Here is a 26776-nt window from a genome sequence, read left to right on the forward strand (position 1 = left end):
GAAAACTGTGGGCCAATATAACTGAAGCAGCTACGAGCAAAAACTCAGTGGTGTTCTGGAAACTAGTGTCAAACCGCGCCTCCACAGCCGCCTCCCCTTGGCTTCCACTATCCCCCCAGATAAATGGACTTCTTTTTTCCAAAAAATGTATGATGATCCTATTCAACCCCCTCCTGCCCTAACAATAGAAAATCTGGCCAAATGCCCCCCAGTTCATGCCGAAGAGGTAAAAGCTTATATTAGCCAGTTAAAGAATGCAAAAGCCCCTGGGCTTGATGGAATATCTCCAGAATTACTAAAAACAAATAAGGACTGGTGGGAAACTTTCCTAGCCTCCCTATTTACTTATATTGATGAAACCGGCTACATCCCCAATGATTGGGGAATGGCTATAGTAGTCCCCTTCCATAAGAAGGGAAAGAAGGAGGATCCATCCAATTATAGACCAATCAGCTTACTAAGCACTGCTGTCTACAAAACATCTGCTGAAGAAATTTTTAGACTGGCTAGAACAGGAGGATATAATTGCTGATGAGCAAGCTGGGTTTAGAGCTGGCAGGTCAACAATAGATCACTGCCTAGTAATGCAACACCTTGTGGAGAAATACGCTACAGGAGACCAAGCATCACTTTACCGGGCATTTGTTGATTTAAAAGCAGCTTTTGACACAGTCTCTAGAAATAGACTTTGGAGGAAACTGCAGACCTCCTCTATTGATAGGCGACTGCTGTCCCTTTTGGGGGCTATGCACAAGCAAACTGCCCTGAGTAAGGTGCAGCCGAATTGGGCATTTGACTGACCCCATTCAAACTTACAGGCAGGTGTGCCTTCTAGCCCCCTTTCTGTTTATCTTCTACATCAACAATTTGGTAAACCTTTTGAATGACCCTGGATTGCACCCTCCCAAATTAGCAAATAGGCACATTCACGTACTGCTCTATGCAGATGATGCTGTATTACTTTCTAGGACCCCCATAGGGCTGAAACGAGCCCTAAAAAAATTCTCCCAATTCTGCGATACTGAACACCTTCTAACTAATTACCAAAAAACTAAGATCCTGGCTTTCGGTAAAAATCCAAAGATCAGACGATGGGAGCTTCAGGGGCATCAGTTAGAACAACTTACCAGCTTCAAATATTTGGGTGTAGTTTTGCAAGCCTCGGGTACCAAAACAACACATAGCAGCTTCATTGCTGATGTGGGAGAAAAAACAGCACACGGTATACTGAAATTCTACCGATCACAAGGGGGGCAGTATGTACCGGCTGCACTCAGTTTGTTTAAAGCCAAACCATTGGCCCAATTAGTATACGGATCATTCTTGGGGCTGCCATCCTCCTCTTTCTCTCAACTTGAGAGAGTGCACTCCAAATTCCTTAGAGCTCTATTACAAGTGCCCAAATGCATGCCTAACTCATGGGTTAGACTGGAAACAGGAATGTTAAGGGTAGAGGCCAGAATCACCATCCTTTCAATTTTCAAATGGCTGTCAGGACGTCTAAACCCGCAAGGTCTGCTCCCTCTGTTATTCCAAGACAATCTAATTGGCAAAAGGCGACTCTGAAATCCCTGGGAAAATTGGGTCTTTCCCCTCAAAGTTTGCTAGTCATGGGGTTAGACCGAGCAAAATCACTCATTAAGCAGAGAGTGACAGACATTGAAAGACATTTTCTTAGAGCATCAGGTTTTATTTCTTAAGATACTACTAAATATATTGCCGCTCCTGCAGCCTATTTTTACTTTCTTGAATCCAGTAACTCCAGAAGGGCATTTGCTTTAGCTAGAAGTTCAACTCTACCCTCTGCCGTTCTGGAAGGAAAGTTTAAAGCTGTCCATTACTCTCTTAGGCTTTGCTCCTATCCCCTAAGAGAAATTGACTCAATGGAGCACATCTTCTTCAACTGCCCAAGTCATAGTAAAATTAGAGCGGAAACCATCAGTCCATTCGTAGAAAGATTCCCTGGAAGTTCAAATAAAATCAAACTTGATTATCTTTTGTCTGATCGGAATCACCAGACACCATGTCAAGTAGCAAGATTCTGTGCCCAGGTCTACAAGCAACGTAAATCACATAAGGCAGCTTAAACAACTAATTTATGATGATCTTATTTTTTTACTCTTATATTTATTCATCGTTCTTCCCCGGTATCCAGTCTCAACTGCTTTTAAACTGATTTGCAAATGGTTTTATATGTACTGGTCGCAGACTGTAATAATAAACTTGACTTGACTGCCTCTGCACTAAGAACAGCAGAAATACCTGAACCTACTTCATGAGGTGAAATATCCTAGCTACCACCAGAAGAAGCTGAGAAATGGAGAAAAGCGGAGGGTGTGGTGTCGGTGTTGAAGAGAATGATAGCACTTTGAAAGAGCTCCGTCTCTCCCATGCCTGAAATTTAAAATTTATGTTGAAAAGGTAAAGTAAAAATATTTACCCTTCCAACGAAAAGATACGCTAAGAGATCCGAAAGGCAGATTCATATTTATTAAAGGCACTATAGAAAACCAAACTTACACATTTGGCTCAATTTATGCCCCAAACCAAGACAGCCTAATGAAATTCCTAAATTGGAGACAATGGTGGTATTGGCACCAGCACATGTGCTTGGTGTCAGGCCACAATCTTTGGTTGCGAATGTGGCCTGTCTCCAAGCACCCAGTATTAGACATGGCTTTGAATAAGGCATGGGAGAGACGGAGCTCTTTCAAAGTGCTATCATTCTCTTCAATGAGACAATGAGAGAGAGAATTGTGTTGTACTTGAAAAGGAGATACTTTTGTCTGCAGTTACTTAATTTGTTTGCTTTCTTCTTTTTAGCTGGCTCTCTGGAGAGCTAAAAAGGAGTGGTTTCACTAAGGATTGTTCCTCTCAAGTTGACTGAGACTTCTGAGATAACTTTGAGTAATTGAGAGGGCGGTAGCAGAACAGCTGCAGGTATACCTGGGTGATGCCTCTATCCTGGATCCATTCCAGTCCAGCTTCAGGCCTGGCCATGGTACAGAGACGGCTCTGGTTGCCCTCACAGATGATCTGCGGCGACACCTGGACCGGAGTGGGTCGGCACTGCTGATACTTTTAGATCTTACAGTAGCATTTGACATGGTCAATCATAATCTTCTGACCCATTGCCTTGCCGATGTGGGGATTTGTGGAACAGCCCTGCAATGGCTGAACTCCTTCCTTCACAATCTAGGACAGAGGGTGGCACTCAGGGAACAGATGTCTGCTTACCATTCTTTGGTATGTGGCATCCCTCAGGGGGCGATTCTTTCCCCGATGCTATTTAACATCTATATGTGCCCCCTTGCCCCGTTAGCCTGCAGCTTTGGGCTAGGTTGTCACTGGTATGCGGATGACACTCAGCTCTATCTGCTGATGGATGGTGTTATGACCTTTACTTTCTTTAGGGTAGATTTTTCTTTTAATCTATCCCTTAACCCTCTGGGTAGTCTGCTGCCACCCGGAATATTTTATTCCAAGATATTTTATTTAAATTTTCCCTTTGGTAACGTTCCTAAGCGTCAGGCTCCTTCGTGGTTCTATGTGGCCCTGAAGATAGGAATGGGATATAGCAATGACAGCTGCACTGGGATATAGCAAAACAAAAATAAGCTTTTATTTATTCGAGAAGCGTATCGGTTTCATAAACGTAGTTCTCGGTTCTTAAAGTTACTTCATTTACTCTCATTCACACAGCTGGCCTCTCTTTCCCTGACTGAGTGTCCTTTCACAAACATGCTCAATTCAGGTTCCACACAGGTTATATTTCTCTCATAAACACTTCAACATATTCAGGCAGCACACAGCTAGCCTGCTTTCTTCTGACTAAAAATTTTCTCTCTACTCTCAGTCTCAAACTGCATTCACTCCACCCACCCTCTCAGTCCTCAACCAATCATATTGTCAGAAACTGTTTTAACCTAAGTAACGCCATATTTAATCGTGTAGTGTTTAGACTTCTTTCCCTCCAGGCAACACCTGCAAGGAGCCGATTCCATGGGAAAGGATCCTGTCTTATCTGCTGTTTCGACCTTGGCCAGCTCAGCGCACCTCTGAGAAGTTTTGCTGTATGAACTCGGGGGGAGGCTGGGCTCCGGGAGTGTGAAATGTAACAACCTTTGCTCTATGATTCATTCCTAGCAACGCTTTGCTCGGCCAGGATCTCTAATCCTGGAATATGCACATCTGGGCTTGAATGCTGTCTTTCACAATAAACCTTTTGAAATCAAAAGACCTCGTCTTCTTGCAGAAGGGAGTGAAACAGACTATCAAGTCTGGAATGCCATAGCCTGACACATATCACTCACTCATCCATCTCCTTCACCCCCCACTCTTCACCTATCTCATCAAGCATTTAAAGATACATGCACACATTTACTTGGAATCATTAGAGATGGCCAGTCCGATCTTGCTTTGGATTCCTTGGTCAAGGGTCTTGAGGCTGTGACGGTATGGTTACATCAGAGTCGCCTGAAATTGAATCCCCTGAAGACAGAGGTTCTGTGTCTGGATCATGGGGCAATCGAGCTGGGAACCGGCTCCCAGCTGTTGATGGGGTACAATTGAAACCTTCCCTGATGGTGAGGAGTCTGGGTGTGACCTTGGATGCGACACTTTCAATGGAGGCCCAGGTCATGACTGTTGCCAGGTCTGCCTTTTTTCATCTTCGACAGGGCAGGCAACTGGCGCCCTATCTTTCACCACAGGACCTGGCCACAGTAATCCATGCAACGGTCACCTCCAGGCTAGACTACTGCAACTCACTCTATCCTGGACTGCCCTTGGGTCTGACCCGGAAGTTACAGCTGATCCAGAATGCAGCGGCACGCATCCTTACCGGAACGCCCATCCAAGCGCACATTCATCATGTGCTGTGCCAGCTGCACTGGCTTCCAGTGGAGTTCCAGATCTGGTTCAAGGTGTTAACCTTGGTATTTAAAGCCCTTCATGGACTGGGACCTCCATACCTGTGGGACCGCCTCTTCCATTACGTCCCCTGCAGGGTGTTGCGCTCTGCAGACAAGCAACTCCTGGTGGTCCCTGGCCCAAAGGACATCCATCTGGCCTCAACCAGGGCGAGGGCTTTTTCTGCCCTGGCCCTGGCCTGGTGGAATGCTCTCCCGCTGGAGATCTGGGCCCTGTGGGACCTGTTACAGTTTTGCAGGGCTTGTAAAACGGAGATGTTCTGCTGGGCCTTTGGCTGAGTGCCAGCGAGTGTCCTTCTTCTTCCATCTAAGACCACCATTTCTTCCGGAGCTGCCCTCAGCCATCTGCCATGCCTGTATATGGACTCCCAATATTTGTTTAAATAGCCTGCTCCTGGACTATTTTAATTATTTTTTTAAAAATATGATTGATTTTATGTTTCTGTGATTTTAATGTATTTTTAATGTTGTTAGCCACCCTTAGCCCATCTGTGAGGAGGGCAGGGTATACATCAAATAAATAAATACATAAATAAATAAAAAAGTTACGGCGAGCTTTTGAGTTGCTTGATGTCTGTGGACAGGACCATTTAGGGGGTGCTCAATAGGTTTTCTCAGTTGCATTTTTTTCAAGAAAGTAATCTGTTTAAAACTATGCCCCTCTTGAGGTCTGTGCCCAAGGCGGCTGCCTAGTTGGTCTAATGGTAGCATTGGCCCTGTCTATAGTTATGGCAAACCGAAATGGGGAAAGGGGACAGCCTTGTCTAGTTCCCCTTGCTATATGGATATCTATTGAATGTACATTGTTAGTCCTAACTGTAGCTTTTGGAGAAAGATAAAGAGCATTAATGGCATTTTAGAATTGGTCGCCAAACCCCATTTTTTGAAGTAAAAGTTTTAGATATGGTATTTCCACTTAATCAAATGCCTTCTCTATATCAAAGGCCAGAAGTAATGCAGGGGTTTTGTATGCTTCACAGAAATTAATTATAGTTAAATGTTACGTGTATTGTCTGGTCAAGGTGAATGTAGTTGGTTATTTAAATTTAGACAATGTTTTGGCAAATATGCTTGTAAAGATCTTTTGGTCTTGATTCAGTAAGGGTATTGGTTGAGAAGATTTAGTATTTGTAATATGGTTGTCCTTTTTTGGAGTAACTACTATTTCAGCCTCTGACCAAGAGAGAGGGATGCTACCTCCTAACATAACAGAGTTGCATGTGGCAGTTAGTGGAGTTGAAAGTAGGTGAATGTATTTTTTTGTAAAAATTTGGCAGGGAATCCATCCCTGTCTGAAGCTTTGTTATTTTTTTCAAGGATTTGATAGTGACTGTAACATCTTCTGTTGTGACTGGTTGGCCCAGATATTGTTTATGTTCTTGTGAGGTTTTTTTCCAAATTTCCTGTGATGATAAATAATTTAAAATATGATTAGTGTCAGGATTGTCTGATGTACAAATGGTTTGGTAGTATTCAGCAAATACATCGGCTAATTTTACAGAATTAGTTTGAGTTTTTCCTGGGTGCCTTTAATAGCTTGTATAGAATGTGAGGAGGTTTTTTCCTCTAATTTTCATGCAAGCAATTTTATAGATTGGGTGGCCTTTTTTGTGTTCATCTTCTAGTTTTCTTATTCTAGATATCATTTCATTTCTAATGTTTTCTTTTTGCTCTTCATGACAGGAGGCAACGGAGATTAATTTCCCTCTAAGTACCACTTCCATAGCATCCTACACGTGGATTTGAGGAATGCCACATAGTTTGTTTCTATTGTTTACTTTCTAAAGAGACTTCAGAAGAAATGTATTTGTTAAATAAAAGTGATTTATTTAGTTTCCAATTTGTTTGATGTCATTTATTCTCAGTGTACATTCTGTCCAAGCATAGTCTGTCCACAACTTGTCACCAATCCTTGATGTAAGAGTTTGACTAATTAATTTAGGAGATAAGAATATGTCATTTAAATATGTAATTTAGAAGATAAGAATATGTAATCAATCCTTGTGTATATATTGTGGATAGAAGAGAAGTATGTATAGTCTGTTACCAGTGGGTTTTGAAGATGTCACTAGATCAATAGATAAAGCCTAAGAGCCATTAATTGATCTTAGCAGCTTAGTAACTGTATTGTTAATTTTAATTGCTTTGACACGATAGGCAGTAAAATTTAAAAGGTCATTCAGAGAGGAGTGATACAAATGTTTACTGCTGACACATTGATTTACCCATGCTGAACGAAAGCAGAATTGAAAGCCAAGAGAATCAAGTGTACTCTGCATGAAGACAGCTCGTCAGGTTGTTTTTGATCTACAAGCAGCTCTCCACACTGAAAGCAGTGAAAGCAGCTTTCTCAGTAATCATGCTTTGCGGTATTATCCAATACAATTTTTAAAGTTTGTATATGTACACTCACACATTATGCAATGCATTTATATTTTGTATCACTTTCATATTTATCAAAATACTTAATTTCACAGGTCAAGGGATGGTGTCATGGAAATATAAATAATAATAATAACTGTGCTTATATACCGCTCTTCTACACATATTAGTGCCTCACCCAGAGCAGTGAACAAGTTGGTGTTATTCTTATCCCCACAATGGAGCTGGGGCTGAGAGGAGTGGCTGACCCAAGGCCACCTACTGAGCTCATGTCAGTAGTGGGATTCAAACCAGTAGACTGCTGATTATGGTTTAGAACACATACTTCGTGAAACATATGCATTCTAAATAACGCTGTATGAACATCACTGTAGTTCTTTTTCTAGTATGGTGTATAACTGGTGCTTTATCTTTGACAGCCAATTAAAAATAGTGAACAGTACCAGATACATGTTCTGTAATTGTTAGCAGAGACCAAGGATGATCTGGTCATGTAACTTTTCTTGTCATTTTTACTATCCATATCTCTTATCTTGCAGCTGGGCATAGTGGTACTTTTGGCTAGGTAGAATGTCACATGATTGGAAATAGTAAAAAAGAATTAAATTATGATTGGTTTGATATTTATCTTTGTTATCATATGAAAAGATCTTAGATTTCTGCATAAGATAATATATAAAAATGGTAATCCAAATAGCAGATCAGGGTTTTGGCCAAAAGAAATCTCATGAAGATCTAGGCAGGAAACTTACCCCTGTAATATGTGCTACGGTAACTTGAATGCATTTCATTGTTAATCTGACTGAGTTAGATTTCATTAAGAAATGTTAGGAAACTTAATTCTTGTTGTGTTCATCTGTTCTATTTTTCTATGTTTTATTTAAATAAACATTTATATTTTGATACCTCACGTAATGAAAACGACTAGCGTTTGTTAATGAAAGAAGCCATTAAACTCTTAGGAGGAGTCTGTCTCCTGGTTGGGAGAGTGCAACAAAAACATACATCCCGAGACTTCCTGTTTGGGATCCATGGAGGTCTAACACAGCTCTGGGAGCAGAGCTGACCGGGCTGCCGTTTTTAGTGACCAGCGGGGGCAAACAAGCCCGTGGTCCCCTGTTCTCAGGCGGAGAACAGGCTTTGAACGCTCAAGTACCTCAGGGCGCGTTGATCTCGGGCGAGGGGGGGTTCTGCGCAACAGATTCTCCCCCGTCCCTTGAGGTCCCACCCTAAGACAGGTCGGCCTATATCTCTGCGGCAGTTCTGGGGCCAGTGACGGCTGGCATAAGATCTACATGCCCAAGCATCAACAGGAGGAAAGAAGGTGAAAGAGAACCTGAGTTTGAAGCAGTGATTACAACCCAGAAAGATGTTTGAAAAGGTAAAGATCACTATCTCTTGAAACGGGATGAATTACTTAAAGTAAAGAAGCATTAAAGGGGACTTTTAAACTGCATCAGTTTGATTAAAAGTAGAGGAAGACTCGGCAAGAAACAGATTAGTAAAAGGACTAAGCTAAAAGAAGTAATTAGAGAAATTGGAGGATTGTTGTTCATACCTGTGGTTGTGAGGAGATAATAGCTTCTACCATCGCGAGAGCTGCTGTGAGGAGACGGGAAACAGGAAGTACGTAATTGTGATAGAGCTGCTGGAGAGAGACGGCCCTAAGGCAGACAGGAAGAGGGCAATCGCCATCTTTGAAGAGGGAAGGGCACAGGCGTCAGCAGAAGAGGAAGTATGCCATATTGGATTACAAAAATATAGAAAAACCATAGAGAAAAGACGCCCGGCATTTTGGATTTTGTAAGTGCTTTTTTTTTCCTTTTGAAACCGGGACATTTGAATTAAATTAAATTAAAGGGACACTTAGCCAAGCGCCACGGAGTTAAGGAAACAAGCAGATTCGTGGGAGCGAGGCAAGTCAAGCCCCACGATGTCGAAAAAAGAGTGGCAGACGGCTATGGAAAATTTAGACAAAAGATTTTTGGAAATGTTAAAGGTCCAGCAGGAGCTGGTGAAAGAGATCAAAGAAGTTAAAGAGACAGTTAAAAGTGAATTGGCAGAAATGAAAAAGGGAATGGAAGCAACACAGCAAAAAGTTAACGTGGTGGAGAAGGCAATGGAGAATCTCTCAGACACGCAACAGACAGATATGAGGACGATGAGGGGCAGAATGGCTATTGCGGAGAGCAAGTATATGGAAAAGCAGCTAAGGTTTCGCGGTTTGCCGGAGATGGAGGGAAAGACAGCTCAAGAGCAAGTTGCTGAAGTGTTAGCTGGATACCTGGGGAAGGAAGAAGAAGAAATCGTGGCTATCCTAGATGTGGTGTATCGTATAAACTCAAGACTTGCGACCCAGAGGAAGTTACCAAGAGACGTGATTGTGCAATTTACAATCAGAAATATGAAAGAAATGATTGTGAGCAAGCAATTCCAAGACCCATTGGAGGTTGATGGCAAGACGGTGATTATTATGAAGGAGTTACCTAGATCGGTGTTGCTTGATTGGAAAAAATATAAAGCCTTAGTCCAAATTTTGAAGGACATGAAAATAAGGTATAGATGGGAACTACCGGAAGGACTGGCATTTGAGTTTGGAGGAGTGAAAAAGCGCATCAGATCTGAATCTGAAATGGAAAAGTTTATGAGGGACAATGAAAAGGACTTACCAGCAACAAGGCTATGAATACGGAATGTAAGGTTATATCTTGGAATGTAAATGGACTTAATTCACCCAATAAGAGAAAAAGTACTTTTCACTGGCTATTAAAACAGAAATGTGACATTGTTTGTTTACAAGAGACTCATATTAGAAAACAGGATGTAAAATATCTAAAACTGAGCAAATTAGGCACTCATTTTGCAGCGGCCACAAAAAAGAAAAAAAGGGGAGTGGTCTTGTATATTAGAGAGGAGCTGCAGCCAAAGTTAGTGTTTAAGGACCCAGAAGCCAGATTTTTAGCGGTGGAATGTACATGGAATTTAAAGAAAGTGCTGGTGATTGGAATCTATGCACCTAATGGAGCAAAAGAAAGCTTCTTTGAGGATTTGAGGAAGCAATTAGATGAACTTTCTTACGACCAGATAATTCTTGCAGGAGACTTCAATGGAGTTACAAATTTGGAGCAGGACAAGAAATCAGCAACTGCACAAAAGAAAAGAGGATTACTACCAAAAACTTTTTTTGCATTAATGCAGCAGGAAACTTTGGAAGATGTATGGAGAATACAGAATCCCAAGGGCAGACAATTCACATTTTTCTCCGCAAGACACTCTACTTTATCACGAATCGACATGATCTGGGCCTCAAAGGACTTAGTGTTATGGACTAAAGAGGTGGAAATAATGCCTATGGTAGGCTCAGATCACAATCCAATTATGTGGAAGTTTGGGAAAAGAACTAAGAGGAAAGGATGGAGAATAAATGAGGACTTGTTGCAAGAGGGAGAAAACTTGGAGATGTTGAGAAGGGAAACTAAGTTCTTCATACAATACAACATGAATCGAGAAGTACCAACCAACAAGGTATGGGATACCTATAAGGCAGTAATTAGAGGCATACTAATGGACTTAAACGGAAGAGCCAGGAAAAAACAAGAGGAGAAGAGACAGGAGATTACAGAGAAAATAAAAGCCAAAGAAATACTACTAAAGAAAAGACCAGGGAAGAAGAAAGTTTACCAAGACATTAAAATTTTACAAGAACAGTTGACAGCAATGAATAATAAAGAACTGGAATGGAATCTGAAGAGAATGAATCAAAAGTCATTTGAAGGAGCAAATAAACCTGGGAAATATTTGGCATGGCAATTGAAGAAGAGAAAGGAGAAGAAGACAATAAATAAAATATGTGAGGATAATAAAGTATATCTGGAACAGACTGCCATTAGTAGAGCCTTCTACAAATTTTACGCTAAATTGTATAATAAAAAAGAGGTGAATAAAGATTCAATAGCGACATATCTGGGGAAAATGAGGCTCCCAGTGATCTCGGAAGATTGGAGAAATAAATTGAATAGTGAAGTGACAGAGGAAGAGATAAGGAAGGCAATACAGTCAACAAATCTGGGTAAGGCGCCAGGGCCTGATGGACTCACAGCTAAATTTTATAAGGTAATGGTCAATGAACTGGTGTCATTCCTAAAAGAAGTGATCAATGGTGTTATGAGAGACCAAAGAATTCCAGATACTTGGAGTGAAGCTAATATATCATTGATCCCTAAAGAAGGACAGGACTTGACTAACGTCAAAAATTACAGACCTATTTCCTTACTTAACAATGACTATAAGATCTTTGCGAAGATCTTAGCGGAAAGAGTAAAGGGATGGCTATCCGAAGTTATTGGGGAAGAACAAGCTGGTTTTTTACCGAATAGACAAATCAGAGACAATTTAAGGACAGTTATAAATGCTATTGAATATTATGATAGGCGTTGTGATAAGGAGGTTGGGTTCTTCTTTGTGGACGCTGAAAAAGCATTTGACAATTTGAACTGGGATTTTATGTTCGCCACTATGGAACAGCTACAGTTGGGAGAAAGATTTATCAGAGCAGTAAAAGAAATCTACAGAGACCAGAGTGCAGCAATTGTGGTGAATGACGAGGTGACTAAGAAATTGACTATAGGCAAAGGTACAAGACAAGGTTGCCCGTTGTCTCCACTGTTGTTTATAATGGTTTTGGAAATTTTGATGATACAGATCCGAGAAGATAATGCAATCCGTGGAATAAAGATAAAAGACTTTTCCTATAAGGTCAGAGCATTTGCAGATGATATAATGTTAATTGTGGAAGATCCAATTGAAAACATGCCAAGGGTAATAGAAAAAATCACAGAATTTGGAGATTTGGCAGGTTTTTTTGTAAACAAAAAGAAGTCAAAGATACTGTGTAAAAATATGACTAAACAAAAACAACAGCAACTTATGGAAATAACAGACTGTGAAGTAACAAATAAGGTGAAATATTTGGGAATTGAACTGACTGCAAAGAATATAGATTTATTCAAGAACAATTATGAGAAATTGTGGACTCAAATAGAGCGAGACTTGATTAAATGGAATAGATTGAATTTGTCATGGTTGGGAAGAATTGCAGCAGTCAAGATGAATGTGCTGCCAAGAGTGATGTTTCTGTTACAGACAATACCAGTTATTCGGGATTCCAAGCAGTTTGAGAAATGGCAGAGAAAGATATCGGACTTTGTTTGGGCAGGCAAAAAGCCTCGAGTGAAAATGAAAGTGTTACAGGACGCGAAAGAGAGAGGCGGAATGCAACTGCCCAACCTAAGACTTTATTATGAGGCAATCTGCTTGGTTTGGCTGAAGGACTGGATGATGCTTAAAAATCGCAAATTGCTGGCCTTAGAGGGATACAAACAAATATTTGGATGGCATGCATACTTATGGTATGATAAAGTAAAAGCGGACTCTATGTTTTTACACCATTACATTCGGAGAAGCCTCTTCACAATATGGAAAAAGTACAGAGATTACCTACAAGAAGGAATTCCCTCCTGGGTGGTTCCTTATGAAGCGATAGATCCGAGAACTGTTGATAATGAACAACAGTGTTTAACGTATAAGGAGATAACACGAATAGAATTTTCTAAATTAAGAATAAAGACGCAAGAAGAGTTGTCTCCAAACTATGACTGGTTTCAATATAGACAGCTCAGAGACCTTTATAAATCGGATTGTGCCAAGGGAGGGATAAGAATGGAGAACTCGGACTTGGAGGAAGTAATTTTACAAGAAGACAAAAAGGAAATTTCAAAGGTCTATAAAGTGTTGTTAAAATGGTATACTGAAGAAGAGGTAGTTAAGGTGCAAATGGTGAAGTGGGCTATAAATTTTAATAAAGAAATAACAATGGAGGCGTGGGAATATTTGTGGAAAAATACTTTGAAGATTACGACATGCACTAACATTAAAGAGAATGTCTATAAAATGATCTATCGTTGGTACCTGACACCAAAGAAAATTGCGCTAGGGAATGTGAACACGTCTAATAAATGCTGGAAATGTAAAAAGCATGAAGGATCTTTGTACCATATGTGGTGGACTTGTGAGGTAGTCAGGCAGTACTGGGGGGAAATAATAAGAGTAATAAGTGAGATTTTACAGTTTCAAGTTAATAAGAACCCAGAACTCCTGCTACTGAACTTGGGAATGGAAGATATTCCAGCACAACATAGGACATTGCTTTTTTACATGACAGCAGCGGCTAGACTTTTGTATGCGCAAAAGTGGAAAGTACAAGAAGTGCCAACTATCGAGGACTGGATTCACAAATTGCTGTACATGGCGGAGATGGATAAACTGACAAGAAAACTAAGAGACCTTGATCCAGGACAGTTTAACAGATTGGGAGAAGCTGAAACAATATTTGGTGAAAAAATGGGAGGTGGGAGGAGAACTGTGGCAGTTTGAAAATTATTGAAGAAAAACAAAAGAAGAGAGAAGTGACTATACCGGGGGGAGGAGAGTTAAAGAAGAATTACTAAGCAATTAATCTATTTGATTATTCTATACAGTATTAAGTAATAGTTATTATGTGATATATAAGAATAGAAATTAATTAATTAATTATGTTGCTGGCAGATAGGGGTGTAATTGAGAATTAACAGAATTAAAATTCATGAATACAAGAAGGGGGGGAATGAGAAGTAGCATATAGAATATAGGTTAAATTGATTGACTTATGCTGAAGGTATTTTTGGTTATAGCGATATTTAGAAATGTGCAGAACATGGGTCAAATTGATTGACTTATGTCGAATGTATATTGTGTTTATAGGTATATTTAGAAATGTGTAGAATATGAGTCAAATTGATTGATTTTATGTTATAAAGATAAGAGATATATGAGATATAAGAGGAAGTAAAGAGTAACATATAGAGAATAAGTTAAATTGGTTGACTTATAAATGTATTCATCACTTATGAGTACTCAAGTTATGTATAGGGAGGGATAAATTGTTTGTCCCATATTGATGACATTAGAATGAATAAGTTAGAGTACAGGATATTGTGAATATTACCAGTATTATTACTATTGAATAACATGCCAGGAATGTATTAGTTAGTTGATAAGTGAAGGGAAATTGACTTAGTACTGTGTTATAATAGACTAGCTTAGAAGAGTGTGAAAGTATATGTTTAATTGACAAAATAAGTTGAAATGAGTAGGGGAAGAATAGACAAAGGGTTGGAAAACTGTTGGAAGTCAACAAACGGGGGGGGGAAAGGGAGGGGGTTAGAACTGGAATATTAAAGTAATTTGATTGTTATAAATGACAAAATATTTCTAATTCCAATAAAAATTTAATAAAAAAAAAAGAAAAACATACATCCCGTTTATTTTGTACTGAACAGCAGTTTCTCTAAAACAGAGAAACGTGTTTTCAGTTCTCACTTGAAGGTTTCAAGCTGCTCGGGATTTAAGATAAAACCTTCAACCCATCTCTACCGAGTATTTAATACTTTTTACTTAATGTTTAAAAGTTTTTTTTAATATTTATGCTTAATACGATTATAGAAGCAATACTGTTTGAATTATCTATAAACTTATTTGAGTTGGATTGTTAGTAAAATTACAATTTTATGAAATTTTTACCATTTTATAACATTACAACTTTGTACCAAAAAAGTTTTGCATGTAGAAGAGGTTGCCAAAAATAAAATTTCCCAACCCCAACCCCAACCTGAAGACTAAGATAAAGACAGGCAGGCCCCCGGGGGTCGCGGCTGCGCTGCTCCCCCCGACGCCCCCCGCCCCGCCTCCGCCATCAGTTATCAAACTCAGTTCAAGGTCTTGACTGTGACATGGTCTTGGCCTGGCATATCGGTAGGACAACCTCTTCCTCTATGTTCCACCACAGCAGTTTTGCTCACCTGATCAGGGCTGTCTTCAGATACCGTCGAGGAGGGAGGGAGAAAGCTGCCATTTGTCTACTGAATGTAAAGCCTTTGTCCTTCACATATGTGAGAAGCTGTTCTCTCTCCCCCCCCCCCACCAATCCTTGCCTTTTGAGTGCTGACATCTACAATGGATGCCCTGGCTCCATTTTTTGGGGTTCACCAACCCACACTTTACAAACCAGTGGGTGAAGAAGACATCGTTTGTGCATGTTATCTACCTACCTCTTTGTGGCTGCATGGCAGACAGATGTTTGGGATATAAACTTCCCTGTGTCCCAAATACCTGGTTCCAGGTCACAGCGTTAGCAAATATGAATGCTGTGCTGTCACAGGATGGCATTGTCAACGATATCAAAAGGCACTAAGAAGTACAGGAAAACAAACAAGGATGCAGTTTCCAAATAAGAGGATCAGTGTAGGGCATTCATCAGGGCAACAAATGATCTTAGTCTGCCATGATGAGGGCAACAATCAGACTCAAATGGATCATCTTTATCATGTGGCAACGGGGGTGGACAGGGTTGCCAAAGAAGCCATGGAAAATGGTTCTTCACCATTGGTCCCATCCCTCTTCCATCAACACTGCCTCATCTGGAGGAGATCCAACAGATAATGGGCTAATATGCAAGTACAAGCCAGCAGCAGGAGGCAGCACCACAGTGAAGCCAAGGACTATTGCTGCCTGTCTCCCTCGGCTCGTCTTTGCCTCACTTGCCTCATCATTGGTCATCTGTGGCTGGTGTCTCTGATCAAGAGGGATCACTGATGGGGCAACTGAGGCAAAGGCAAGCCAAGTGAGGAGGATAGGCAGCAGCTGCAGCACCAGGCTTTTCTGCACCACTAGACCACTGGCTGATTCTTGCCTAGCCAGCCTTATTGGCCCTCCTGGCTGCCTGGGCACTGACGTGTGTGTGTGTTGTGTGCAGACAAGTGGTACCCCAGACCACCACCCCATAGGAAATTTTTTCCTAGAGGCCATAATGGCAAACCTGATCTTGCTTAGAAGCCCTTTATCTGTTACATTCTAGAGTATGATATTTGCTGCTTCACCATCCTCAGCCTCCCCAGTCTTACAGTTGCTGACTCCTGCTTGTGCCAGCAGATTTAGGGGTAATATCAGAGGATGGTGTGGTTTAGGAAGGAAAGGAACCTCGGTGGCATATAATGTCATAGAGTCCTCCCTCCAAAGCAGCTATTCCAGGGGAGTTGATCTCTCTTACCTGGAGATCAGCTGTAATTCCAGGAGAACTCCAGGCTCTATCTGGAGGTTGCAACCTTACCCAGTCTCCTTCTCTTCAAATCAGCTCTGCTGTTCCCTCCTGTATGCTTGAACCGTCTCTCCAAGCACCTGCTGACACTTTAGTCAAAACCCTCTTCAGATACCAATACTTCATGCAGCTTTCCAACCAAGCTGTCACGAATTTTTGCATCACTGATTTTGTTCACATTAATCCACTGTTCACTGTACAAACACACGCACCCTTCGCATCATTTTTGCACTCACCTTCATTTTGACCCTCTAACTGAATTGGTCTATGGGAAGCAATCCTTAAAGTGGATTCCTTTTTTTGGTTTATTATATATATTAATCGGACATCTCTTAATTTTTTTTTCAAATAAATAAACAAATAAATAACTGAAAAAATAGGACATATTTTTTTATTGTTACTTGGAGCATCCAGCCAGGTAACTCCTCTTCGCCTGAGGCTAAGTCCCAGGCTACCAACAGATAATTGTTGGGGTGGAGGGAAGCGAAAAACATGGTCTGGGTGTGCTTTCAGTCCCGAGTCTGCAGAAAACTGCAGTCTGTTTTGTGCTGTTCCGGGAGCTTTTTGGCATGGAACGGGTTAATAAAAGCGGGGCAGTCCACAGTTTTCATTTCTAAAATATTGTTCTGGAGTGTCTCTAACACATCCCACTGTTTTTTGTAGCAATGGCGTTTCTTTAGTGCCCATTCCGGGCTGTTTTGTGCTGTTCCGGGAGCTTTTTGGCATGGAACGGGTTAATAAAAGCGGGGCAGTCCAGAGTTTTCATTTCTAAAATATTGTTCTGGAGTGTCTCTAACACATCCCACTGTTTTTTGCAGCACTGGCATTTCTTTAGTGCCCGTTCCGGGCTGTTTTGTGCTGTTCTGGGAGCCTTTTGGCATGGAATGGGTTAATTAAAGGGTGCCAGTCCAGAGTTTTCATTTCTAAAATATTGTTCTGGAGTGTCTCTAACATATCCCCCTCTTTTTTGTGGCACTGGCATTTCTTTAGTGCCCGTTCCGGGCTGTTTTGTGAGCTTTTTGGCATGGAATGGGTTAATTAAAGGGTGCCAGTCCAGAGTTTTCATTTCTAAAATATTGTTCTGGAGTGTCTCTAACGCATCCCCCTCTTTTTTGTGGCACTGGCATTTCTTTAGTGCCCGTTCCCGAGTCTGCAGAAAACTGCAGTCTGTTTTGTGCTGTTCCGGGAGCTTTTTGGCATGGAACGGGTTAATAAAAGCAGGGCAGTCCAGAGTTTTCATTTCTAAAATATTGTTCTGGAGTGTCTCTAACACATCCCACTGTTTTTTGTAGCACTGGCGTTTCTTTAGTGCCCGTTCCGGGCTGTTTTGTGCTGTTCCGGGAGCTTTTTGGCATGGAATGGGTTAATTAAAGGGTGCCAGTCCAGAGTTTTCATTTCTAAAATATTGTTCTGGAGTGTCTCTAACACATCCCCCTCTTTTTTGTGGCACTGGCATTTCTTTAGTGCCCGTTCCGGCCTGTTCCGGCTTTTTCCGTCCCCATGCCAGGGTCCTTTCCCTCCCCAAACCCCACTTTCTCCAGGTTTCACCCACAAGATCTCCAGGAATTTCCCAAGTTGGAGCTGGCAACCCTGTTGGTAACAGAGGAGCGTGAAGAGGCCGACTGAAGCTCTGAGTTTTCTAAACGTCAACTCGTATTTTGAAGAGCCGAAGTTTGGAATTGCCACCATCAGCTCAACTACCTTTTTATTTTCAAAAGCTTTTAAAGAACTGTTGTAGTAACCAACAAGAAACACACCCATCTAGCGAGCAAAATAACTGTTCTTTAGCCGTTCAGTAAATTATTTAATGTTTCACATTGCCTGCTAATTTGCTACCACGCTCTCGCCCTGTACACGAAGAATTCTATTTGGAACCGGAAGTGAGGATTCTGGGGAAACTCTTTTTTCGTATCTCTTTGTTCTACCAGTAGTGGCATTGAGCATGCTCAGTAAAACGATTGAAGGCTTATGCCCTTACTTCTCTTTAAGCCCCTCCACCGGCAAACGGGAGCTCCGTTCGCTTTCCGTCCCTCTTTAAAACTCCCGTGTGAGAATCTCAATGGGGCAAAAAGCAGTTTTGGGACTCCCAACGAGGTTTTCAGGGAATGAGCTTTCAAGAGGCAAGATTCTCTTCTTCAGTTACAAGCTATTTGCTTGGGATGGATATGGTGCAGCTTGGCGCAGTAATCGTTCAGTATTTTTTTTTAATTGTAGAAAAGTAGAATCAGTGTAGTGAAGTGTAGTGGTTGGAGAAGGGAGAATCAGGTTCAGTTTCCTGCCTGGCCACGGCAGCGACCTTGGGCTAACTTAATCCACTTCACAGAGTTGTAAGGGTAAAATGGAGGTGAGGAGAACCATGTTGTAGGAACAGTGCATGAGTTGCACATATTGAGAGTAACCCTAAACAGTTATACTCAGAAGTAAGTCCCATTTTATTCAGGCGTGTTGGCAGCCCTAATTATTTGACATAGATGGACCAATTGTCTTGGCTCAGTGTAAAAAACTTTACTGTATTCCCCATCTCTGCAAAACCAACCCTCTCCCTATGCTCTACTTCAACACCTTTGCTAATCTGAGCAGGGCCTTCTGCTGGTGTCATCCTACAAGTGGGTAAAATCAACAACTGCCCATACACATACATTCTTTGTGGTGGCTCCCACCTTATGGAATATCCTACCTGAAGAGGTCATGAAAGCTCATGCTTTTCTTACTTTCTGCAAACTATAAAACACTGAATATTTCAGGAGGGCTTTTTTGCACAGGTAGGGGCTCTGTACTATAAGGAATTGGTTCATAAAGATGCTTTGGTAAAGGGATAGGGACTGTAGACTATACTACTGTGTGCTGTAAGTATGCTCCTACTAGGTAATTTCAAATTTCTGCAATCCAAACCCAGTTATTTAATGGATATCTCGGCTTTTGATTATATTGACTTACACTGTGTAGTCTGCCTTGAATCTTAGTGAGAAAGGTGAACTAAAAATAACATAAATAAAATGATTTTTAAAAAATCTGTACTATTTTCCATGCTAGCAGGGCATTGTGACTCACATACTGCTTAAAATCAAGTAAAATGGAAGTGCCATGGAATAAAGGGAGAGCAGACCACAGACACAGGCCTGAGCCTGTGTATATTTACTTGAATGCAAGTTTCCCTCATTATAACTATTTCTATTAGAAATAGTTATATTTTGTTTGGTAGCAAAGTTACTTAGGTAAAAGTGTTTTCCATAACATGCAGTAATTAATCCCCAGGCAATCTAATGGTAGAAAAGATAGAAAAACAGTGTTTCTTACCAGTAACTGTTGTTCGTCGAGTATCTTCTGTGCAGACACACATTGGGACTGCGCATGCGCAGGCCGGCCGCGGAAAGATTTGACTAGCTATAGAATCGTGAAGAGGGGGACGCCCGCCGGTTCCGCGCGTGCGCGGTTCCGTTCCCGCCAAAACCGGCATACTTAAGGCGAGCGTCCCCCACATTCCCTCAGTTCCCCTGAGCCGCCGGAGGCCAAATAGTACGAAACAGCACTCACAGCGGGGCAGGAGGGAGGGAATGTGTGTCTGCACAGAAGATACTCGACGAACAACAGTTACTGGTAAGAAACACTGTTTTTCGTCGTCGTCCTTCTGTGCAGCCCCACATTGGGAGTATAGCGAGCTACTCACCAATGGGGGCGGGTGTGAGTGTCACTGAAACAACGAGTGCAGGACAGCAGTCCCAACTGCCAAGTCACGTCTCGCATTCACGTCCACAGAGTAGTGTTTGATGAACGTCGACGGAGACGACCAGGTGGCAGCTTGACAGACGTCCCGAAGCGGAACTCCTCGCAGGAATGCAGCAGAAGCAGCCTGTGCCCGGGTAGAGTGGGCGATCACGGATAAAGGACACCGCACACCAGCTTTAGCATAACAAAGTTTAACGGCAGACACCAACCAGCGGGAAATGGACTGTGGGGAAGCAGGCAGACCCTTACGGGGTCCAGAATAGCAAATGAACAATGCAGGGGACTTCCTACAAGTTGCTGTTGCATGCAAATAAAACAATAAAGCACGTTTCAAATCGAGAGTGTGCAAGGCTCGTTCCCCTGGGGAAGAAGGGTTGGGAAAAAATGTAGGGAGGATAACCTTCTGTTGCAGATGAAACTTGGTTACCACCTTCGGGAGGAACTCCAGAGTAGGGTGCAGGACAACCTTATCAGGGAAGAACTGAAGAAAAGGGGGATCAGCCCGAAAGGCAGAGATCTCCCCAACCCTTCTGGAGGAGGTAATAGCCACCAGAAACACCACCTTTAATGTCACCAATGCCAGAGGGCAGGTAGCCAGTGGTTCAAAGGGCGGAAGCATTAACTGTGCCAGAACCAAAGGTAAACTCCACTGTGGAACCGGGGGTACCCTGGGAGGGAAGGTTTTGAAAAGCCCTTTGAGAAACTGTTTGGACAAGTGATGGCTGAACACGGTTCTCCCATCAATCCGCTCATGAAAAGCGGAGATCGAAGCCAGGTGGACCTTAATACTGCTCACAGCCAGACCACGTGAGTGCAGATCCACCAGGTAATCAAAAATTAAAGGTAGGGGGCATACAAAAGGGGAAGCCCCTTTGGGAGCCAACCACTTGGAAAAACGGGACCACTTGCGCTGGTAAGACAGCCTAGTGGAGAGCTTTCGTGAGTTTAAAAGGATCCGCAAGACCTCAGCAGAGAAGGTCACTCTGGAGCCAGCAGGAGCCAGGCCGTCAACTTCAGAACCCCCACATTGTGGTGCCACACACCGTCCCGCAGCAAGAGGTCCGGGGCGGTTGGGAAGGGTAGGCAACATCCCTTCGAAAGGGAGAGCAGGAGGGGGAACCATTCCTGGCGAGGCCAATATGGAGCCACCAGGATGCAGTGGGTGCGATAAGCTCGAATCCTGCAAAGAACCTTGTGCAGGAGCGGGGTTGGAGGGAAGGCATAAAAGAAGCCTGGGGACCAGGGTATCTGGAAGGCATCTCCCAGGGATCGAGGATCCACCCCAGCCCTGGTGCAAAACTGCGGGGCCTGTCTGTTGGAAGCCGTAGCAAAGAGGTCTACCTCCGGAAACCCCCACTGGCGGAAAACTGGAAGGAGATATTTGGGCTGAAGGGACCACTCGTGCTGCGGGAGAAACACCCTGCTGAGGGTGTCTGCGGACACGTTCAGCTCCCCCGCGATGTGAATCGCTCTGGGGTAGACATTGTTGTGGGCCGCCCAAGACCATAGTCGTGCGGCTTCCTTGCAGAGCCTGAGTGAAACCGTTCCCCCTTGCTTGTTCACGTAGTAGCAGGCCGTCGTGTTGTCGGACAGGACCTGGACCCGCTTGTTCCGGAGCACATCTGTGAAGGAAGCAAGGGAGTACCGGATTGCACGGAGTTCTAACACATTGATGTGCAAGGAGGCCTCAGAGGGCGACCAGACATCTTGCACTGTCAAAGAACCACAGCGGCCACCCCAGCCGAGATTGGAGGCATCAGTGGAGACAGTAACGTCAGCCATGAAAGTGCCAAATGGAGAGCCCCGGGATAAATTCTCAGGGAGGGACCACCAAACCAGGGAGCGCAGCACACCCCTTGGGATGGAGAACTTCCGGTGAGGGGACATCAGAAGAGGGTTAAAACGTCGAAGGAACCAGGTTTGCAGGGGCCGCATATGGAGGCGTGCCAGAAGCACTACACTCGTAGTGGAGGCCATAAGCCCAAGGAGTGTCTGAATAAGTAAGGCCGTCTGGTAGCGATGAGACAGGAAATAACGCACCAGAGAAACCAGGCGGTTTAAACGGTCCAAAGGTAGGAACGCCCTCCCTAAAGAGGAGTTCAGAACTACCCCAATAAACCGTATCGTTGGCGTAGGCAAAAATATGGACTTTCCAAAATTAATGAGAAGGCCCAAGCTATTAAGCAGGGAAGTGACAAGGGAGAGCTGATCCCTGAGCCCAAGGGCAGATGGCCCAACCAGGAGCCAATCATCTAAGTAGGGGTAGATGACACATCCTTGAGAGCGTAAAAAGCCCACCACCACAGCCATACATTTGGTAAATACTCGGGGGGCGGAAGCCAACCCGAAAGGCAAAACAGTGTATTCATAGGCCACTGACCCACAGAAGAATCTGAGGTATTTCCTACAATCCTCACGTATAGAGATGTGAAAGTAGGCGTCTTTCAGGTCAATAATGGCCATCCAGACTCCAGTGTCCAACAGCTCTATAACCTTGGACAGGGTGAGCATCCTGAATTTCTGGGTCACAAGGTAGGAGTTGAGACCCCTGAGGTCTAGGATAGGGCGAGAACCACCATCCTTCTTATCCACTAGGAAGTACCTAGAATAGAAACCATAGGGAGAGGTGGAAAGATCAACCACACGCACAGCACCCTTTAGAAGCAACTCCTGAACATTATTATTCAACAGTGAACCAGAAACAGGTGTATAACGAGGGGGCAGAGAGAGTGGGGGGGTGCAGGTGAACAACAATCTGTAGCCATGCTCTACAATAGACAACACCCAGGAGACAGTAGTGATAGTCCGCCAAACGGGCAGAAACGGTTGGAGCCTCTTCCCAAACAAGGGGGTCTGGCCAACATCCTGGGAGGCAGGCAGGGCAGCGTCCAGATCTAGTCAGAAGAGCTGCTTCGGACCCGACGCCGGACCTTTCGGGGAGCGTTGAGGTCCCTGCTTCCCTCGGTTCCGAGAAGACCTTTTAGCAGCACCCTTCTGCGAACCGGAGAAGGAACGGTGGCCGTAGTAAGTGGAAGAATAGCGGCCTTGGCGCTGGTGGTAGGGCTGGGAAGACTGGTAGGGCGTTTGGAAGGACTGGAACCGAGGAGCACGATACCTCGAGGCCGACTGGTCAGCAATCACGCCGAGGGACTTAGCCGTTTGGTGATTCTTCTTCATGAGGGACAGGGCTTCATCCGTCTTCTCCGAAAATAAGAGGCTCCCCTCGAAGGGGAAATCTTTAACCTTCGTCCGCTTATCCAGAGGCAGGGCCGTGGAGCGGAGCCAAGCATGCCTTCGGAGGACCACAGAGGAAGCCATGGAGCGAGCCGAACAGTCAGCCACATCTTTCCCGGCTGTCATCTGCTGTTTTGCGAGCTTCACAGCCTCAGCTTGCAGAGCCTTGACCAAGGGGCGACTGGCAGCGGGCAAGTCGGCAATGTAGGTCGACAGTCGGTTCCATAGGAACAGGTTGTATGATCCCATTATCGCTTGAAAGTTGGCAATACGGAAAGCAAGGGACGCGGAGGAGTAGACCTTGCGACCCAGGGCATCCAGTTCCCGACCTTCTCGATCCACTGGAGCGGATTGTGAGTTTCGACGGAACCGAGCGTTGACCTCGTCGGCGACCAGGGAAGAAGGCTTCGGATGGGCAAAGAGAAAAGGACAATCCTCCTGCTTCAGCCGATAACATTTTTCCAGGTTCCGGGCAGTCGCCGGAACCGAGGCCGGTGCTTGCCACAAGTTGTGCGCGGCATCAACGAGATCCTCCACCGGAGGGAAAGCCACAGATGCCGAAGAACCAGAGGACAGCGCCTGGAGGACCTTACTCTTGTGCTTCGTGGCAGAAGAAGTGACAGCCAGCTCCAAAGCTTCTGCCATTCGGATCATCTGCTCAGGAAGCATACGATGATCTTCGGTGGGAGAGGATGCTCTGGACTCACCGACGGCGTCGTCAGGGGACGGATCCCACGCCAGGTCGGAGGAAGCTTCAGAGGGGGAAGCCAGACCCTCCTCATCCTCGGAACCGGAGAACTCCGGCACCTGCGCAGAGGCAGATGGCATCGGTTCCGTGCGGGAGACCGGAGGCAGTGTCGGAGGAGCGACCGCGTGTCCTGGCTGTCTCACGGACGTCTCTGGCACGGCCGACGAGAAGGCAGGTACCGATGGGACCAGGCCAGCGCGCTGGACAAGCGCCGCCGATGACTGGAGCCAGGACACGAAGGATGACCAGGTCGCCACATCACCTATGCCCGGAAAGTTCTGCACCGGAGGCAGCCACGGGGTCGGAACCGAACGGGCGTCCGGGACCTGCTGTTGGGGCCAGGACGGAACGGATGGATCAGTAGAGGCAGGAGCGGATGGCAAGCCATGCTCGAAGGCCACGATCGGATCCGGGAAGTTCGGAACCGAGATGTAATCATCCTCTATATGCGGTGGAGGCGTGTGCGGCGGCGACGGCGTGTGCAAGGCATCCGGCGGAGGAGCTGAAAGAGAAGCCGGCACAGGCGAAGGGCCGCGAGTGGCGGGAGCGGAGACGTCTCGTTTGTGATGCTTCGAACGAGACTTCGACTTTTTTGCCGGGGGCGCCGAAGCTGCCCGTTCCACAGCGGAGCGCTCCGCCGAGCGCTTCTTCGGGCGGGTAGCACCCTCGGTCACAAGGGGGGTAGCCGGTACCGCAGCCGGTTCCGAGGGGGTCGGATCCGAGGAACCACGAGCCGGGTCAGACGAAGGCCCGGGAGCGGGAGAAGCGGCCGAACGAGGCGCATCCTGCTTACCCGCCTGATCTTGGGGTAGAAGATTAGACCCCCAGAGGAAGGCCTTCAGCCGAGCAGAACGGTCGTGGCGGGCCTTGGGTGTAAACGACTGGCAAATAGCACAGCGCTGAACAATGTGCCCTTCCCCGAGACAGAGAAGGCACAAGTCGTGCCCATCGGAGTGGGTCATCTTCGTCGAACATTTCTGACACTTTTTGAAGAGGGCCATAATGAGAGTTGGAAAAAGAACGCTAGCAGAACCAATTCCGACGGCGGCGAAAAAGGAACTGAGGGAATGTGGGGGACGCTCGCCTTAAGTATGCCGGTTTTGGCGGGAACGGAACCGCGCACGCGCGGAACCGGCGGGCGTCCCCCTCTTCACGATTCTATAGCTAGTCAAATCTTTCCGCGGCCGGCCTGCGCATGCGCAGTCCCAATGTGGGGCTGCACAGAAGGACGACGACGAACTTACAGTTTATTGAGGTAGATTCCATTAACAGCAAGATTTTGGAGTAGAAAGAAGAGTCCTAATATAACAACTATAAATACCTATTAATACCATGGACAGATAGTACGGAAGCGAGGCTGTAAGTGGGTCTGTGGAGGAGGCTTTCACGGCAGGAGCTGAGAAATACAGCCTTCCTTTTGGTAAAAAGACAAATCTCCCACAAGACACAGACATAGGAGGAGTCAGGGGAGACATTCCTGCTTAGACAAACAGCTTACTATCAAGAGAGTTACACATATGCACAGAGAGTCATGCAGCGCCCCCCAGTGTCCAAGGCCTATTCCATCACTTACTCCCCAGTAAGTGTACATAGGATTGTAAGAAGTCTGTCGCTTGAGCTGAGGTCATGAAGAGATTGTATTCCAGCAAAAATTTGGCAGAATAACACTGTATGTCTGTCTTCCATCCAATAGGGTTCCTTATTTTGTCATGTTCTAAATACATTTATATGAGTCTGGCCAGGGTTTTTTTTCCTGGGAAAAGAGGTGGTGGAACTCAGGACCGCACTCTGGGTCAGCTGGAACAAGGGAGGAGTTTTTTAAAGTTTAAATTGCCCTCGGTGAAAATGGTCACATGGCCAGTGGCCATGCCCCCTGATCTCCAGACAGAGGGGAGTTTAGATTGCCCTCCGTGCTGCTGGAGGGCAATCTAAACTCCCCTCTGTCTGGAGATCAGGAGGCGGGGCCACCAGCCATGTGACCATTTTCAAGAGGTGCCGGAACTCTGTTCCACCGTGTTCCAGCTGAAAAAAAGCCCTGAGTCTGGCTCTTTCATGGGAGTTCGATGATGTAGGGAATGTTGCTTTTAAACCATTATTATGTCAATAAATTAGGATTTTGGCAAATTAACCATTTCTGTAAACAAAAATTTATAAACTAATCTCTCTCTACAGTGCTGTCATTTTTTGCAGTAGGAAATTCTGTGGCAAATATCCTGCTAAAAGATAGCTCTGACATCTTTCCAGTCCTATGACTGTTTGAGATTGTGTACAAATAGTTCATGTTTTGTGAATGACTTTCTGCGACCAAAAAAATGCATTTTCTAAACAATCTGATGTTTCTCAGAAAACTTCAAGGATCTTTTTTTCACTGTACAAAGGTCAAAGAAATACATTGCAGACATTGACACTTTAAACAAAAATGTATTATTTATCTGGTTGTCATTCTCACATTTTTTTAAAAAAAGAATTCCTGTTAACTTGAATAGGTACCATCCTGGCATGGCTGTGCAGAACAGGTGCCAGCAGAGGTAGAACTCCATATGCCAAATTGCCAATTATCTGTAG

The 26776-nt window shown here is 44.3% G+C and overlaps 1 protein-coding gene across 1 annotated transcript in view; it reads right to left on the reverse strand.

Annotated features, from left to right (window-relative positions):
• Nucleotides 1-25590, reverse strand: part of SIKE1 (suppressor of IKBKE 1) — a 48206-nt gene extending 22616 nt beyond the window's left edge. The window contains exon 1 of the mRNA XM_054980514.1: nt 25456-25590. The gene's annotated coding sequence lies outside the window, so the exon portion shown is untranslated. The remainder of the gene's footprint in view (nt 1-25455) is intronic.
• Nucleotides 25591-26776: the final 1186 nt, after the last annotated feature.

Source organism: Eublepharis macularius, chromosome 5 (genome assembly GCF_028583425.1).
Source record: "Eublepharis macularius isolate TG4126 chromosome 5, MPM_Emac_v1.0, whole genome shotgun sequence".
NCBI lineage: Eukaryota > Metazoa > Chordata > Lepidosauria > Squamata > Eublepharidae > Eublepharis > Eublepharis macularius.